This window comes from Ictidomys tridecemlineatus, chromosome 6 (genome assembly GCF_052094955.1).
Source record: "Ictidomys tridecemlineatus isolate mIctTri1 chromosome 6, mIctTri1.hap1, whole genome shotgun sequence".
Classification (NCBI taxonomy): Eukaryota; Metazoa; Chordata; class Mammalia; order Rodentia; family Sciuridae; genus Ictidomys; species Ictidomys tridecemlineatus.
Genome location: NC_135482.1, coordinates 55340749 through 55355502, shown reverse-complemented (window position 1 = coordinate 55355502; position 14754 = coordinate 55340749).

The following is a 14754-nucleotide window of genomic DNA, read 5'->3' as shown; positions in this document are numbered from 1 at the left end:
CATTTAAAGGAAGCACTGGGGAAACAGGCTGCCCAGTCTGATTGGTGGGAGAGAGGATTCTAAGTTGTATTCCTGGCCACTGGCTTCAGACATTTGAATGTGGGGCTCTGCTTCCAATGTCTAGGTAGCAATCTTTGTTATGTTCCCATTACAGGAAGTGGTCTTCTCTTCTCTGAACTTCTTTCTTCATTTTGTTGTTGTTGGGTTTTTGTTTTGTTTTGTTTTGTTTTGTTTTGAGAAACAGGATTGTTGAACAACCTCATTTAGGGAAGAAGAGAGGAAAGGAAATCTGGAAAGGTGGGGGAAAAGAGATGACTGAGTATTGTCACTGAAGGAGCAGGAAGAGGTAATTACTTTGTAATAGATGCTATTATGATTTGGATCTGGAATGTCCCCCAAAGTCTCCTGTGCTCAGAAATGAGTCTTTTTGGAAGTGATTAGATCATAATGTCTCTGAGCTCATCGGTGGATTAATCCAAAGATGGCTGAATGGACTACTAGGAGGTCAGACCTGATTAGAGGAAGTAGGTCACTGGGGCTTTTCCCTGGAAGGGTTTATCTTCTCTTTAGCCTTCTCCTCCCACCTCTCTGCTTCCTGACTGCCATAACTGAACAGTTTTCCTCTGTCACACCCTTCCTCCATGATATTCTGCTTCACCTCAGGCCCAGAGCAATGGAGCTGGCTGATCATGAACTGAATCTCTGAAACCTTGGTCCAAAATAAATCCTTCCTCCTCTAAGTTGCTCTTGTTAGACATTTTGATTACAGGGATGAAGTCTGACAAAAGATGTCTATTGCTATGTAACAAATTACCCCCAAATTTTGCTGATTAAAACATTAACTTGTCTTATCTCACACAGTTTCTGAGGGCCAGGAAGCTGCTTATCTGGGTAGTTCTGGCTGTGGATCTCTTGGAAGAATCAGTCAACCTTTGGGCTGAGCCGACAGTCTCTGAAGACTTGCTAGAGATGGAGCCAGTTGAGAAGTTTCCATTCCTCCCCATATTACCTCCCAGTAGGGCTGCTTATGACCAGATTTCACCTACAGCAAGTGAACCAAGGGAGAACAAGAGAGAAGACGCCAGGGACAAATGCTTCAGTAGCTTTTATAACCCCAAATCAGAGTGACATTCCATCATTTCTGTCACATTGTTGCTCATGCAGATTGCAATGTGGGAAGAGGCTATAGAGAATGGATGCCAGGAGCAGGGAACATTGTGGTCCACCTTGGAGACTGGCTACCACAGAACTCAAAAGAGTAACTTTATTCTGTATAAAAGGAGTATGAGAGAAAAGGAAGGAAGTTGAGAAAGAGAGAGGCCCTTGTTTTCTCAGTGAAGTGGGAGACAAAGTCATTTCCTGAGAGTGAGAAGGTGGGAAGAGGGTAGGAAAGAAAGTTGAGACTTTAAATCACAGTTCAGGAGAACAGGAAAAAGTGGATCTTTGGTATGTAAAATGACCAGGTAGCACTGATGACTCAGGTAGAATTGTGAGCTCAGATGAGGTGGAAAACCAAAAATGAGCAGAAGCAACAGTGTACCCTGTTATGTGATTTTTTTTTCATTCTCAAAGTAATAAAGTAGAAATGGAGTCATCTAGTTGATTGTTGTGATCCAGCATGGTCTTCTATTGAAAGGATGTGGCTCGGGCAAGAAAAGAGAGCATAGGTGCAAAATTATTGAAATAACCCATTAGGGGATTGGGATGAAGGACTTGAAACCAAAGAAAGCTGAACGACAGTGAGAAAATGGAGGGGTCAAAGTACTCAAGGCTTAATGAAGTGAAAGTAAAATTAAAAGTTAGTGAAGTGAAAGTGAAATTAGAGGGTTAGTGAAAGGAAAGCAAGGAACTGGGAGAGAGGCAAGAGAGGCGGAGATCAGGCAGAGATACTCATGAGAATTAAATTGTCAGGGCTGACAAAAAGGCACATCTCTCCATAGACGAAGAGAGGTAAAACAGGCTTGGGGTTTAGAACTTTTCTGGGAGAGGCTCAGGGATTAGAGCCCTGTGAATCCTAATGTGAGTGGTTAAGGGTGGGGGTTAGTATGAGGGAGTGGTGAGCCTTTCTCAGAAAGGTCCTTGGGCAGGAAAACAAAACTTTTTCTTATTAGATGATGGCTGTCCCTTAAGATGGTCATCCAGTTGCTAAGCCAGGATGCAGGATATTCTAAATAATTGATATGAAGAAATGTTTTAGCAAAGTAATAATAAAGTAATAAAATAGATTTATTTAAAAACACAAAATTCTTATAGTCCAGACAAAATGGAATTATTGGTCAACAGGTATTAATTGGACTTTCATTACATATCTACAAAATTGGTATTTAATCAGCAGGTGTTTATTGGACTTTCATTACATATCTACAAAAATGTGAAGTCCTGTAGGTAAGAAAATCAATTAAGATGCACTTTTCCCACTGTCTCTATTACATATTTGGTTGCCAAGGGAAAAATTTCACCTTGCACACAAGAATCCATCACATTTTGTGAAATGATAAACACCTTATTTGGTTACATAATGAGGGAATCTGACATACAAATGAGATTTGCATGGTATTTTAAAAATATATTGTGTAAAGTAAATGTAGATTCTTTTTTGGTATTCCCAATTTGGAAAATATTTCAGAAAACTATCTCTTATAATAAATTGTTAGCAACTGTGCAAAACAGTGGTTCTCAATTTGTGATACCTGTTATGGTTTGGATGTGAGGAGTTCCCCCAAAGCTCAAGTGTGAGACAATGCAAGAAGATACAGAGGAGAAGTGATTGATTGTAAGAGTCTTAACCCAATCAGTACATTAATACCCTGATAGAAATTAACAGACTAGAAACTGGAGGCAGATGGCGTGTGGCTGGAGGAAGTGGTTCATTGGGGGTGTGGCCATGGGGTATATATTTTGTATCTGGAGAGTAGAGTCTCTCTCCTCCTTCTTTTCCTCTCTCTCCTTTTCTCCCTCCCTCTCTCTCTCTGCTTTCTGATCATCATAGAGGTGCTTGCCTCTGCCACACTCTTCCAGCATGATATCCAGTCTCACCTAGAGCCTTGAGGAATGGAGCCAGACTCTTATGGGCTGAAACCTCTGAAACCATGAGCTCTCTAATAAACTTTTCCTCACCTAAAATTGTTCTGGTCAGATCCTTTAGTCACAGCAGGGACAATAGCTGACTAAAACAATCCCTGACTAGCAGTACAGATACTGTTAGAAATGCAGTTCTAGGGTCCTACTCAGACTGACTGTCAGATACTCTGGGAGTGGAGTCTCATGGGGTTTTAGAGATTTTTGGGTGATGTCATCTAACTTTTGATAAATAGCATAACAATATTAAAATAACAGAACAAAACATAACTAATTGGAGAACTCTTCCCCCTCTTGGTTTTAGTGTTTACTTCAGGATTTCTGACAAAAGCCATTTTTAACTTTGTCACAGATAGAAATGAAAACATTTTACTGTTTTAATGCTACCATTACTTACTGACATATTTTAAAGCCTTTATAGTCAGCTTCTTATAACCTTCTTGAAGGCAGTTTCACTAAAATTTCATACTATGAAGTTCACCAAAGAAAGTAAACATTCGGTTCAGCAGGAAATAATAATTTCTCTCTATAAGGCAATTTGTAATAGTTGAAATTAAAATTCAGGGCCCTTCTTCTAGAAAATGGATTTGGTCATTCTGTTGTCTGTAAATAACTTACTTACCAAAGCTTAGCTATAAAACACAGTTCTAAGAAGATATCATTCAAACACTCTATTGCTAGCCATTCACTGTTTGAGAGGATCAACTGAGTGTGCTGTTCTACAGAGAATTGTTGGATATGCTGTATTTCCTAAATCCATGTGTAAATTTTTAAAAGTGAGTTTTTCAAATTTTATTTTTTTCTAAAATAGAGGAGAATATTTTATTCAGCAAGATTGAGGAAGAAAGTCTTCCATAAAAATGAATTTTCCAGGAACTTGACTTACATTTCTGTATTTTTTTTGCTATTTCTTTCCAGATTTTTTTTAATCCATAAAATCAGAAAATTAAACTTCATGGACCAGAGTTTAATTTTTCACTATTGTAGCTTTTTGGAATACATTTTGTAATCTTATTTCAATTAAATAAGTGTTTATTGAGCACCTACAATTTTCATGAACTGTATTCCATAGTGAGATGGATAAAAAGATGAATGAGCTATGGCTCCTGCCCTCAAGGGGTTTGTGATCCAATGGGAAAGTTGACTATGAAATAGCTAACATCATGTAAGTCCTAGATTTGAAAACACAATCTTAAGTATTACTATGATCCTAACATCATTTTTTAAATATTTTATTTGTAGTTGGACACAATACATTTATTTTATTTATTTATTTTTATGTGGTGCTGAGGATTGAACCCAGTGCCTCGCACATGCTAGGTGAGCGCTGTACCACTGAGCCACAGCCCCGACCCCTGCACATTACATTCTTTTTTTTTTTTTTTTTAGAAATACTTTCTCTGAATTTTTATTAGTCTTTTTTGACAATTATATATATATATATATAATATATTTTTCTTTTTTTAATTATTAGTTGTACAAAACATTACAAAGCTCTTGACATATTTCATACATTTGATTCAAGCAGATTATGAACTCCCATTTTTACCCCGTATACATATTGCAGAATCACATCGGTTACACACCCACTTTTTTACATACTAGTGTCTGTTGTATTCTGCTGCCTTTCCTATCCTCTACTATCCCCCCTCCCCTCCTCTCCCCTCCTCTCCCCTCCCCTCCCATCTTCTCTCTCTACCCCATCTACTGTACTTCATCTCTAACATCATTTTTATTCCTGTTCATATTTGTAATTTATATTCTATTTGTTGAGGTTCAATTGGTTGCAGGTAACAGAAAAACCAACACATACAGACTTAAGCAAAAAGAGAATTTATCACTAATGCGAGAAAAGTTCCAGAGACGGGGTGACTTCGAACACGTCTGAATTCAGGATATCAAAGGATTTTGGAAGGTGATTTCTCTTTAACTCTCAACTCTGCCTTTGGTCATATAGCTCCAACTCTGCAAGGAATCCAAACCTTATTGAGAGCCACAGCCAAGGGGCCCCAGCAAACTTCCAGCTGCCAGCAAACTTCCAGCTGCCAGCTGATGATTGGCTCACAGTGGCCCCAGAAAACTTCTAGCTGCCAACTGATTGGCTTCTCTGCGGTGATGCTCATTGGGTTGTTTCCCCGCCCTTTCAGACCACGGAGCTGCTCATTGGGGGACTTTTTTGGCTCTGCCCACATGACCCAGCCAATCGGCCTCAAGAGCAGGAGGAGTGGGGGAGGTGGAGAGGCTTATGGGAAGCGGGTGGTGGCAGTTGGGCTCTGAAGGTTTTCCTGAGGAGCTGTGTGGTTTGGCGTGATTGTTCTAAAAATAAAGTTGGTTTCTTTTGACAAGTGGCTCCTGAATTGTGCCCAGCCAGACTATGGCAAAACCAAACATTCTTTCAGGTTCAGGCCTAGAAGGACAGAATGAAAGGCCCACTCTGAGAAGTCTGGAGCCTAGGGGTGGGGGAAACCCTGTTGATGTTATTGACTTTGATTGGGTAGAAGTTGGTGATGAGGGTGGGCCTGAGTAATAGGCTCCACCCCTGCACAAGCCACATAGACTGAGAATGAAGGAAAAGCAGTGATTCTTAAGATGGGAACACATTGTTCCTAGAGAGGGTTGGATAAGAGGCTGAGAGCAAAAACAAGGGAAGGAACCTCACCTACTAACCACAATGAGGCCTTTTCCATATGTACGTTGACATAACTCATCCTCTATGTGGTCAAACCATTTTTCCTCTGTTTATTCACCATAGGTTTTAGGGTTTGAAAACCTGGATGAAAACAATTTGAAAACTCATTCAGTTATCTTGACATTTCTATATATCCCTATATCTATCTACAGCTTGTCGTTATAGCTTCCACCCTCAATGCTTTCAACTCCTTATCATTCATTTTACATGTAAATATTCTTAGTGAAGAGAACATACCCCTAACATTTTTTTTCCTTAGGTGCAGACAACGCTTCCTCTCTCACATTCTAACATAAAGTGCATGTGTAGAGCTTCATGACAGCTGCATTTGGTATTGCTGAATGTCAGGTGCTCACATGACTGAACTCAAAGGGTTACATTTGAGCGTTCATAGATGATATTTCATTGTAAACCACATTCTACATAAATGACTTCAAAAGACCCCAGCCCTATTTATCTGCTTGGCTTCAGTGATTGCTCCTCTTCCCCATATTAACTTGAAATAACCTAATTTTCTTGGACTTATCCCAAACAATTTGCTGAGCTTTTTTATTATTATAAATTTTTAAAAATAAATTTATATGATTAGTAAGACCTACTAGACCTCAAATGGAAATGGCAAATGTAGTGCTTGAGGGAAGCTGGGAACAACCACATTTCAATCCCTTTATCAGCACAGAAAATGAACCTTATTCCAGGGAAGGGTTGAGAAGATACTGTCAGTGGTGAGGTAAGAGAGAAATGAACTTTGGAATTAGCATTTAAAATTCACAGCATGAATCCAAATATTAGAGACCAACTTATACATTGACCCTTCTGATGTTTAACATAGAGGAGCATTCAATTTGCATTTCATTAAATATTAGAAATCAGATGGGGGAACAGCTTTTTTTCTAATAAAAAATTCTTTCCAAATTTTCACTGACAGGAAGTTTAATACATTTATAATATATGTTTCTTATATACAAGGTCTCTAAGAACTGGAGATCAATAAAAGTTAAAACTAGTTTGGTGGTAGATTTATTCAGCTTTCACTAATGGTAAGAGAAATATCAGAACTTATCTTTAGCTCATGAACCTGATGGATGGATTCATGAGGCATTTTTATTAAAAAGAACCCCCCCACACACACATTTTTAAAAAGGTGTGTTGTTTTTGGCATGCAAGCACAGCATTAATTAATATAATTTATTAGTGTTTTGTGGCTTTTTTGTTTGTTCCCCCCATCTTTTTTTAAAAACAGGTGAAAATATAGGGATTGCAGATGTTGTTCTAAATAAATTGGTTATAAAACACTACAATTTTTCTTTCTATGCTCACAATTAATAAGCTGATGCTTTGGTAAATATTATGATTTTATATTCAATTAGGTTGATAATAATTCTATTATTATTATTTTTTGCTGCATATTTACTGTACTGAGTGATTTCTTTTATTGGAACTTACTTGTTCTGTGTTTATTAGAACTTACTTGTTCTTCAATATTACTCCATTGAAGGCTAGGGATTACTTCTCATTCATCTCACATATCAGACAGCCTATGAATATTTCAATAATATCCTTTAAGGAAAAATGACCTTTTTTGGTTTGTTTTTATTTTTGAAGATGCCCTTGTTTTGTTGAACAATCCAAAAGATCTTTGTAGTAGGATTTTAAAGTCTAGTAGAAATATAGGCTCATAAGATTTCTGACTGATTCATGTTCTGTTTTTGTGCAGAAAAGGCAATGAGTTAGAAGGTAAGTGTTATATTCTGTATATTTTACTATACTAAAAGAAATTGCCTTCAAACAAGACTGTTACTGAGAATGACAGTTGTGCTTAAAATATACATTTGATAAATTCTTGGAAACTATAATATCCAATGCCCTAATTTTACACATGAGGTGGTGTGGATATCCAGGAAGGGTGAAATGTCTTGTTCAAGGTCACATGTTTCATGGGTGTAAGAACTGAATCAATTAGCAAAAATGTCGAGTTTTCCCTTTCCCTAAGTGTTCTTAAATCTATGAATTGTTATTTTTCATCAGTTTTGAAAAATTTTTACCATTTTATCTTAAATATTGTTTCTGTTCCAGTTCTTTCTTTCTGGGACTACAACTAAATGTACGTTAGACATTTGTATCTGCTATGTCTCTAATTTTCTCTTCTGTGGTTCCAACTCTTTTGTCTTTTTATTTTGGATAATTTCTTCTAATTTATGGTCTAGTTCACTAAGTTTTGTTTGGTTATATGTAACAGGTTATTAAGTCCATTAGCTTATAATCTTGGACTTTTAAAAAAAAATCTGCCAATCTGTGTATTTTTAGTCCCTTTCTGCAGAAAATGAAATATTTTCTTTTATCTCATTTAACATAGTAAGCAGATCTGTTTTACAACCTATGTCTATAAATTCTAACATTTAGAGGCTTATAAATCTGTTTTATACTCTGTTGTTTTGGTGTTTTTTAAAAATGTATCTCTGTATGCCTAGTTATCTTGAATTATATCTAGACTTTGAACTTAAAAAAATGTTTGAAGAAATAGTTTGAGGTCCAAGATGAAGGTTTCTTTGACCAGATAGAATCCACTTTTGCCAGGACCCTAGTGGTACTAGAAATCTAGGGTCCTTAATCTAATTTTAGGAATCTAAATTGAGGGTTTTCCCCCAATCCTGGTGATCTAGAAGATTTAGATGAATTTAGTACCTGTGAGTACTAAATTATTTTCAATTTTCCTTTATGCATATGATGCAGATTTGGAGATTCCAACCTCAAACACTATGGATTTACCTGAATTCCTGCATTTAGTATCCTGGTCTCCAAATTTTGTCCCACTAGGTGAAGAGGCTATCAACAGTGATTCTTGGCTTTCGGCATTCTTGATGGGAATTTGTCCTAAGTTAGAAGTAGATCCAAAGGCAAAGCTCTGGATTTTTGTAGTTTTCAAGATTTGAGCTCAGTTATTATTTATTATTTTGTTAAGTTGCTGATGCTTGCAAGCAGGTGATTTGAACTATTTCATCCAGCTTTTCTATTGTCCTAGCAAAGTGGTTGGGTCAAATTACTCAACCTGTTACTAAAATCAAAAGTGCTCTTTTCTACTTTATTTATTTTAAATGTATGATTTCTAAAGTAAAATGATAATTTTAGAAAAAAGTGAAATACCTACTAGAATAGAAAATATTGAATAGAAAATATCTCATAGATTCACTTCTTAATTATATTTTTGTATACTTATTCCTATCTATTCTCCATTACATTTTTATATTATATTATTATAGATGTTTTTAACTTAACATATGCATATATGTTTGTATTCCATCATACAGCATACTTAATTATCATTTTGCTAACTGCACAATATACTCATTGGATATACTTCAGTTCATGCAACCGTTGTCTTGTGTTTTGTTATTTAGGATATTCTTAATTGTTCACTTTTAAAAATAAAATGTTAGTGAACATACTTGTGCTTACATTATTTATTTCAAAATTAGGATTATTAAATTTAGGATGTATTCTTAGATGTTGAATTGCCAGAGAAGGGCATGCATATTTTTAAGCCTCCTGAAACACATTGCTTATTTATCTTTTCTAAGACAAGTTAGGTGTTTTTTCTCCATATTCAAAGTTCTTGCCAATAGTTTGCCATATTGTTTTCTGACCAACTTTGTTTTTAACAGTGGCGTTAAGGGAAACATTGCCTTTAGAATAGTCTAATATAATTAAGAATGATAGTGAAAAACTAATTTTTAACTGCTCTCTGAGTGTGGCTAAAATTGAATAGTTGTTCTTAGTAAGAAAGAATTAGGTGCTACAATTTCTTGCAATGACGATTTACTGCTGACCCTCTTGATACCCTTTTATACAATACATTTTATGCATGTCTGGTGTAACTGATTTGATGAAGTTCAGAATTTCTGGTTTCTTTAGAAATAGCTATGGTGTTTTGACTAATTTTGACTATTTTTGCCAGACTAAATTGAGGCTTAAATGGTTAAATGGTTAAAAGAAAGAGTTTTGTAGTAGAAAGTAGGAGATTTGCTTAGTCTTTCTTAGCAGTATGATACTGATATTGGTCTTGGCAATGACTTTTTGGAAGTTATACCAAAAACTCAGGGACCTCATTTGTTTCTTTTCCCTGATCCTCAATTTCTTCCTTTATACAAGAGAGTACTGGGCAATTTTGTACTTAGGCTTGTCTGTGTGGCCATTAGTAAATTACTAACCTTTCCTGGCCATGTTTTAGGAGGGAAAAACTTAAATATCTTAAAATAACAATAACAAAAACACTCCTAGTCTTTCACAATTGTGTTGTGTAATTAAGGTATCTTAAAGTTGTGGAAATACATTAAATTCTTAGAATGATGAGGCAGTATTTAATAAAAAATAAAGATAAGCAAAACTATTTTTTAAATACATTATTGGAATAAATGCAGAATCAAGCATATTAATTATTGAAGTGAAGAATATTATTATTCTGTGGAATATAATGGCATTATCTAAAAGTCCCAACATTTTTTGTTTGATGTGCTGGGCCTAATTTATATGTAAATATAGGCTCTGTAGTATTACCTAGACATTTAAATACTGTCTAAATGGCTTATTCTGCAAAACTGATGTATATCTCTTTCTGAACATTGTGCTTGTAAAGAACTCTGTACAACATATTTTAGTATGTCTATTTTGAAAAATGAAGAGACCTAGTGATTTTGGTTGAAATTGGTTATAAAAGTGTGGGTAAAAATAATTCTAATTAATTTTCAGTAGAATTACTTTTTATCAGTTCTGGATTTTTGTGGAATTGGTAGCTGAAGGAGACCACAACAGTTTTATGGTGGTTTGGAAGAATTATAAATGCCACCCCAAAATTTGACACCTTAGCATAATCAGAATTTTAAGCTGAAGGAGATTAAGAAAAAGAAGCAGAAAAGGTTACCTGACCTTTTCTCTTGATGTGGCAGGTGTCCTGCCCTAAACCCAGAGGAAGGGATGTTATGCATGGAGGAAAGCAAAGTCTGAACAAGTCTTGCCAAGTTCCTCCCTTTATTACCTTTAAGTCACATTCACTTTTGTCCAGTTATAATACTTCTACTCACAAGTCCATTCTTCATCGAACATGAAGCATAGACAGCCTAAGCAAAGACCCAAATGTAAGAGGTGAAACTGCAACAAACTCCTAAAAAGAAGAATCGAAGAAAACCTCCTTGATATTGGTCTTGGCAATGACTTTTTGGAAGTTATACCAAAAGTTCAGGGACCAAAAAAAGTGCAAATAAGTAAGTTTACATCAAATTAAAAAGCTTCTGCACAGCAAGGAAACAACCAAAAAATGAACATGCAAACTATGAACCAGGAAAAAATATTTTTAAATCATTATAGGTGACAATATTAAAAAATTATGAAGAACACTTATAATTCAATAGCAGAAAAACAAATAAGGCAATTAAAAAATAGACAAAGGACCTGAACATACATTTCTCCAAAGAAGACATAAAAATGGCCAACAGGCATATGGAAAGGTGTTCAACATCAGTAATCACCGGGAAAGGGCAAATCAAAACCATTATGAGATATCACTTCACACTTGTAAGGATGGCTGTTATAAAAAAATAAAATATAGCAGATATTGGTGAGGGAATTGGGAAAGAGGGGCCCTAGTTCCCTGTTGATGGGACTGTGGATTGCTGCAGCCATTAATGTAAACAGTATGAAAGTCTCTAAAGAAGTTAAAAATAGAACTACAATATGATCCATCAATATCCTTTCTGGGTATATACTCCAAGGAGATGGAAGCACTTTCTCTTAAAGATACCTGTGCATTACTTACAATGGACAATATGGAAAAAAACCACCTAAATGTCCATAGACAGAAGAATGGGTAAAGAGAATTTTACACACACACACACACACATACACACACACACATACACACACACAGAGCAGAATATTATTCAGACTTATAAAGAAAATCCTCTTATTAGCCACAGTATGGATAAAGGTAGAGGATATTAAGCTAAGTGAAATATGGCAGATACAGAAAGAAAAATATTATGATTTTATATACATATGAAATAATTTTTTAAAAGTCAAATATACAGAAAGAATAAAACAACAATTACTACAGATGTGGGTGGGAGGGGGATGAGGAGATATGTAAAACAGTAGATATGTAGAAGGAACACATTTAGGGATTTAATATACAAATGAGGACTAAAGTTAATAAAATTTTAGTTAGAGACTTTTGTAAATAAGTAAAGTTTTGCTGTTTTTATCACAAAAATGTAACTATGTGAGATGGTAGATATTAAACCTGCTTCACTGTAGTAACCATTTTACTACTTACATGTACCCACAAAACATGTTGTAGACCTCAAACATACACAATTAATTTTTTTAAAAAAGGCTAAGGATAAAAATGTACAGTTTTCTCTGGGTCTTCAGATCTTCATTTCTGAAGACTCCCATGTCACATAAAATGTGGGATAAATAGATTTGTTATGCTTTCCTCTTGCTAATCTGTTATTTGTTATAGGGGTGTCAGCCGTAAACATTCATATGGGCACACAATTTTATATCCTAACTCCTAAATCTCTTGGATTATTCTAAAGACTTTCAGCTGAATCCTGACCAATTTATAACAGGAAAATATAAAAGTAGAGTAACATAACTTACTAGCCTTGATGGCTTAAGCAGACCCATACATGTTCCAAAAGGTGAAGATCAGATTGATCTACATAGTGTGGACAGTGAGTGTTTAATGTTGTAAACCACTTTCACTGTGTGATAGGGCTCTGGGCTTGCTGGTGGCCTTTTGTCATCATCTGTCCTAGATAGCTATCCACTCATTCCCCCCTCACCTGCAAATTCTTCTGCTTTGCCCAGTTTAAAAAGCATGATGACTACAAATGAGGCATTTGGGGCATCTGACATTGTCACTCAGCTCAAGGTGGTTTTCTACAGGTTTTGCAAGTGCCCAGGATGAGAAAATCTTTGTTTGGGATGCACAGACCTGCAGTTATAATTCTCAGAAATGTACCTCTATGCTGATGGACCACTGGTTTGTGTTTTTAAGTAATGGAGCATGCTATTAAGTGCAAATCTTCATTGCGGGAACCATCTTATGAACAAGGTTATCAGGACATATTGAAAGACGACACATATAAAGTTGAGATTGAAGTTGTCTTTGCATAGTCAAGAAGTCTGAACCTGGGGATAAAAATGACACCTGGGTCTCACACATCACTCAAATTGAAAGGAATAAGTTTCAGAAGTTAGGAGGATAAAGACAGGTATTTAAAACATAAAGTTTGACTGGAGGATCCAAAAGCCAGAGGGATGTTATGACTCTGGATGGCTGTAATTAATACATAAAGCTTTCCACGGTGACTTCTGAGCACTGTTATTTTGTGTGTAGTCTTGCCATCTAAAGGAAGACAGCTATGGAATGCAGATCTAATCTTACAGGTCTGTAATTTTGGGGATGACTGAAGTGCTAATCACTCTAGGATTTCTATTGCCAAATGTGAGTTATCCAGGATCATACTTGGTGTTGTGTTCCCACATGATGCTCTTTTTAGAAGCATTGGAATTTTCTTAGGGAAATCGCCAGTAAAGTTCCAATCTCTGCTAATGTTCACACAGAGAGCAATTTTAAGAAATTCCAAATGTAGGAAGCAGATAGATAAGGGATGATTATTATTAAAGGGTTATTTAGTTTTATGGAAGTTTTACAGAGGAATTCATTGGGTTCACTTTATCAGAGATACTAGAGAAATCAGTGTAAAGATAGAGGAACATAGAGTGGTTTTGATTTGCATTTCTCTAATTGCTAGTGATGATGAACATTTTTTTATGTATTTGTTGATTGATTGTACATCATATTCTGAGAAGTGTCTCTTCAGGTCCTTGACCCATTTATTGATTGGGTTATTTGTGTGTTTTTTTTTTTGGTGTTTAGCTTTTTGAGATTTTTATATACCCTAGACATTAGTGCTCTATCTGATGTGTGAGGGCTAAAGATTTGCTACCAAGATGTAGGCTCTCTACTCACCTCACAGATTGTTTCTTTTGCTGAGAAGAAACTTTTTAGTTTGAGTCCATCCCATTTATTGATTCTTGATTTTAATTCTTATACCACGGAGTCTTATTAAGGAAGTTGGGGCCTAAATTCACATGATGGAGGTTAGGGCCTACTTTTTCTTCTATTAGATGCAGGGTCTCTGGTTGTATTCCTAAGTCCTTGATCCATTTTGAGTTGAGTTTTGTGCCTGGTGAGAGATAGGGGTTTAATTTCATTTTATTGTATATGGATTTCCAATTTTCCCAGCACCATTTGTTGAAGAGGCTATCTTTTCTCCAATGCATGTTCTTGGCACCTTTGTCTAATAGAAGATAATTGTAGTTTTGTGAGTTAGTCTCTGTGTCCTCTATTCTGTACCATTGGTCTACCAGTCTGTTTTGGTGCCAATACCATGCTGTTTTTGTTACTATTGCTCTGTAGTATAGTTTAAGGTCTGGTATAGTGATGCTACCTGCTTTACTCTTCCTGCTAAGGATTGCTTTAGCTATTCTGGGTCTCTTATTTTTCCAGATGAATTTCATGATTGCTTTTTCTATTTCCATGAGGAATGTCATTGGAATTTTGATCAGAATTGCATTAAATCTGTATAGTGCTTTTGGAAGTATTGTCATTTTGATAATATTAATTCTACCTATGCAAGAGCAAGGTAAATATTTCCATCTTCTAAGATTTCAACTCACTCCAGTCAGAATGACAGCTATTAGGATGTGGGAGAAAAAGGTACACTCATACACTGCTGGTGGGGCTGCAAATTGGTGCAGCCAATATGGAAAGCAGTATGGATATTTCTTGGAAAATTGGGAATGGAACCACCATTTGACCCAGCTGTCCCTGTCCTTGGTCTATACCCAAAGGACTTAAAAACAGCACACCTCAGGGACACAGCCAATCAATGTTTATAGCAGTACAATTCACAATAGCTAAA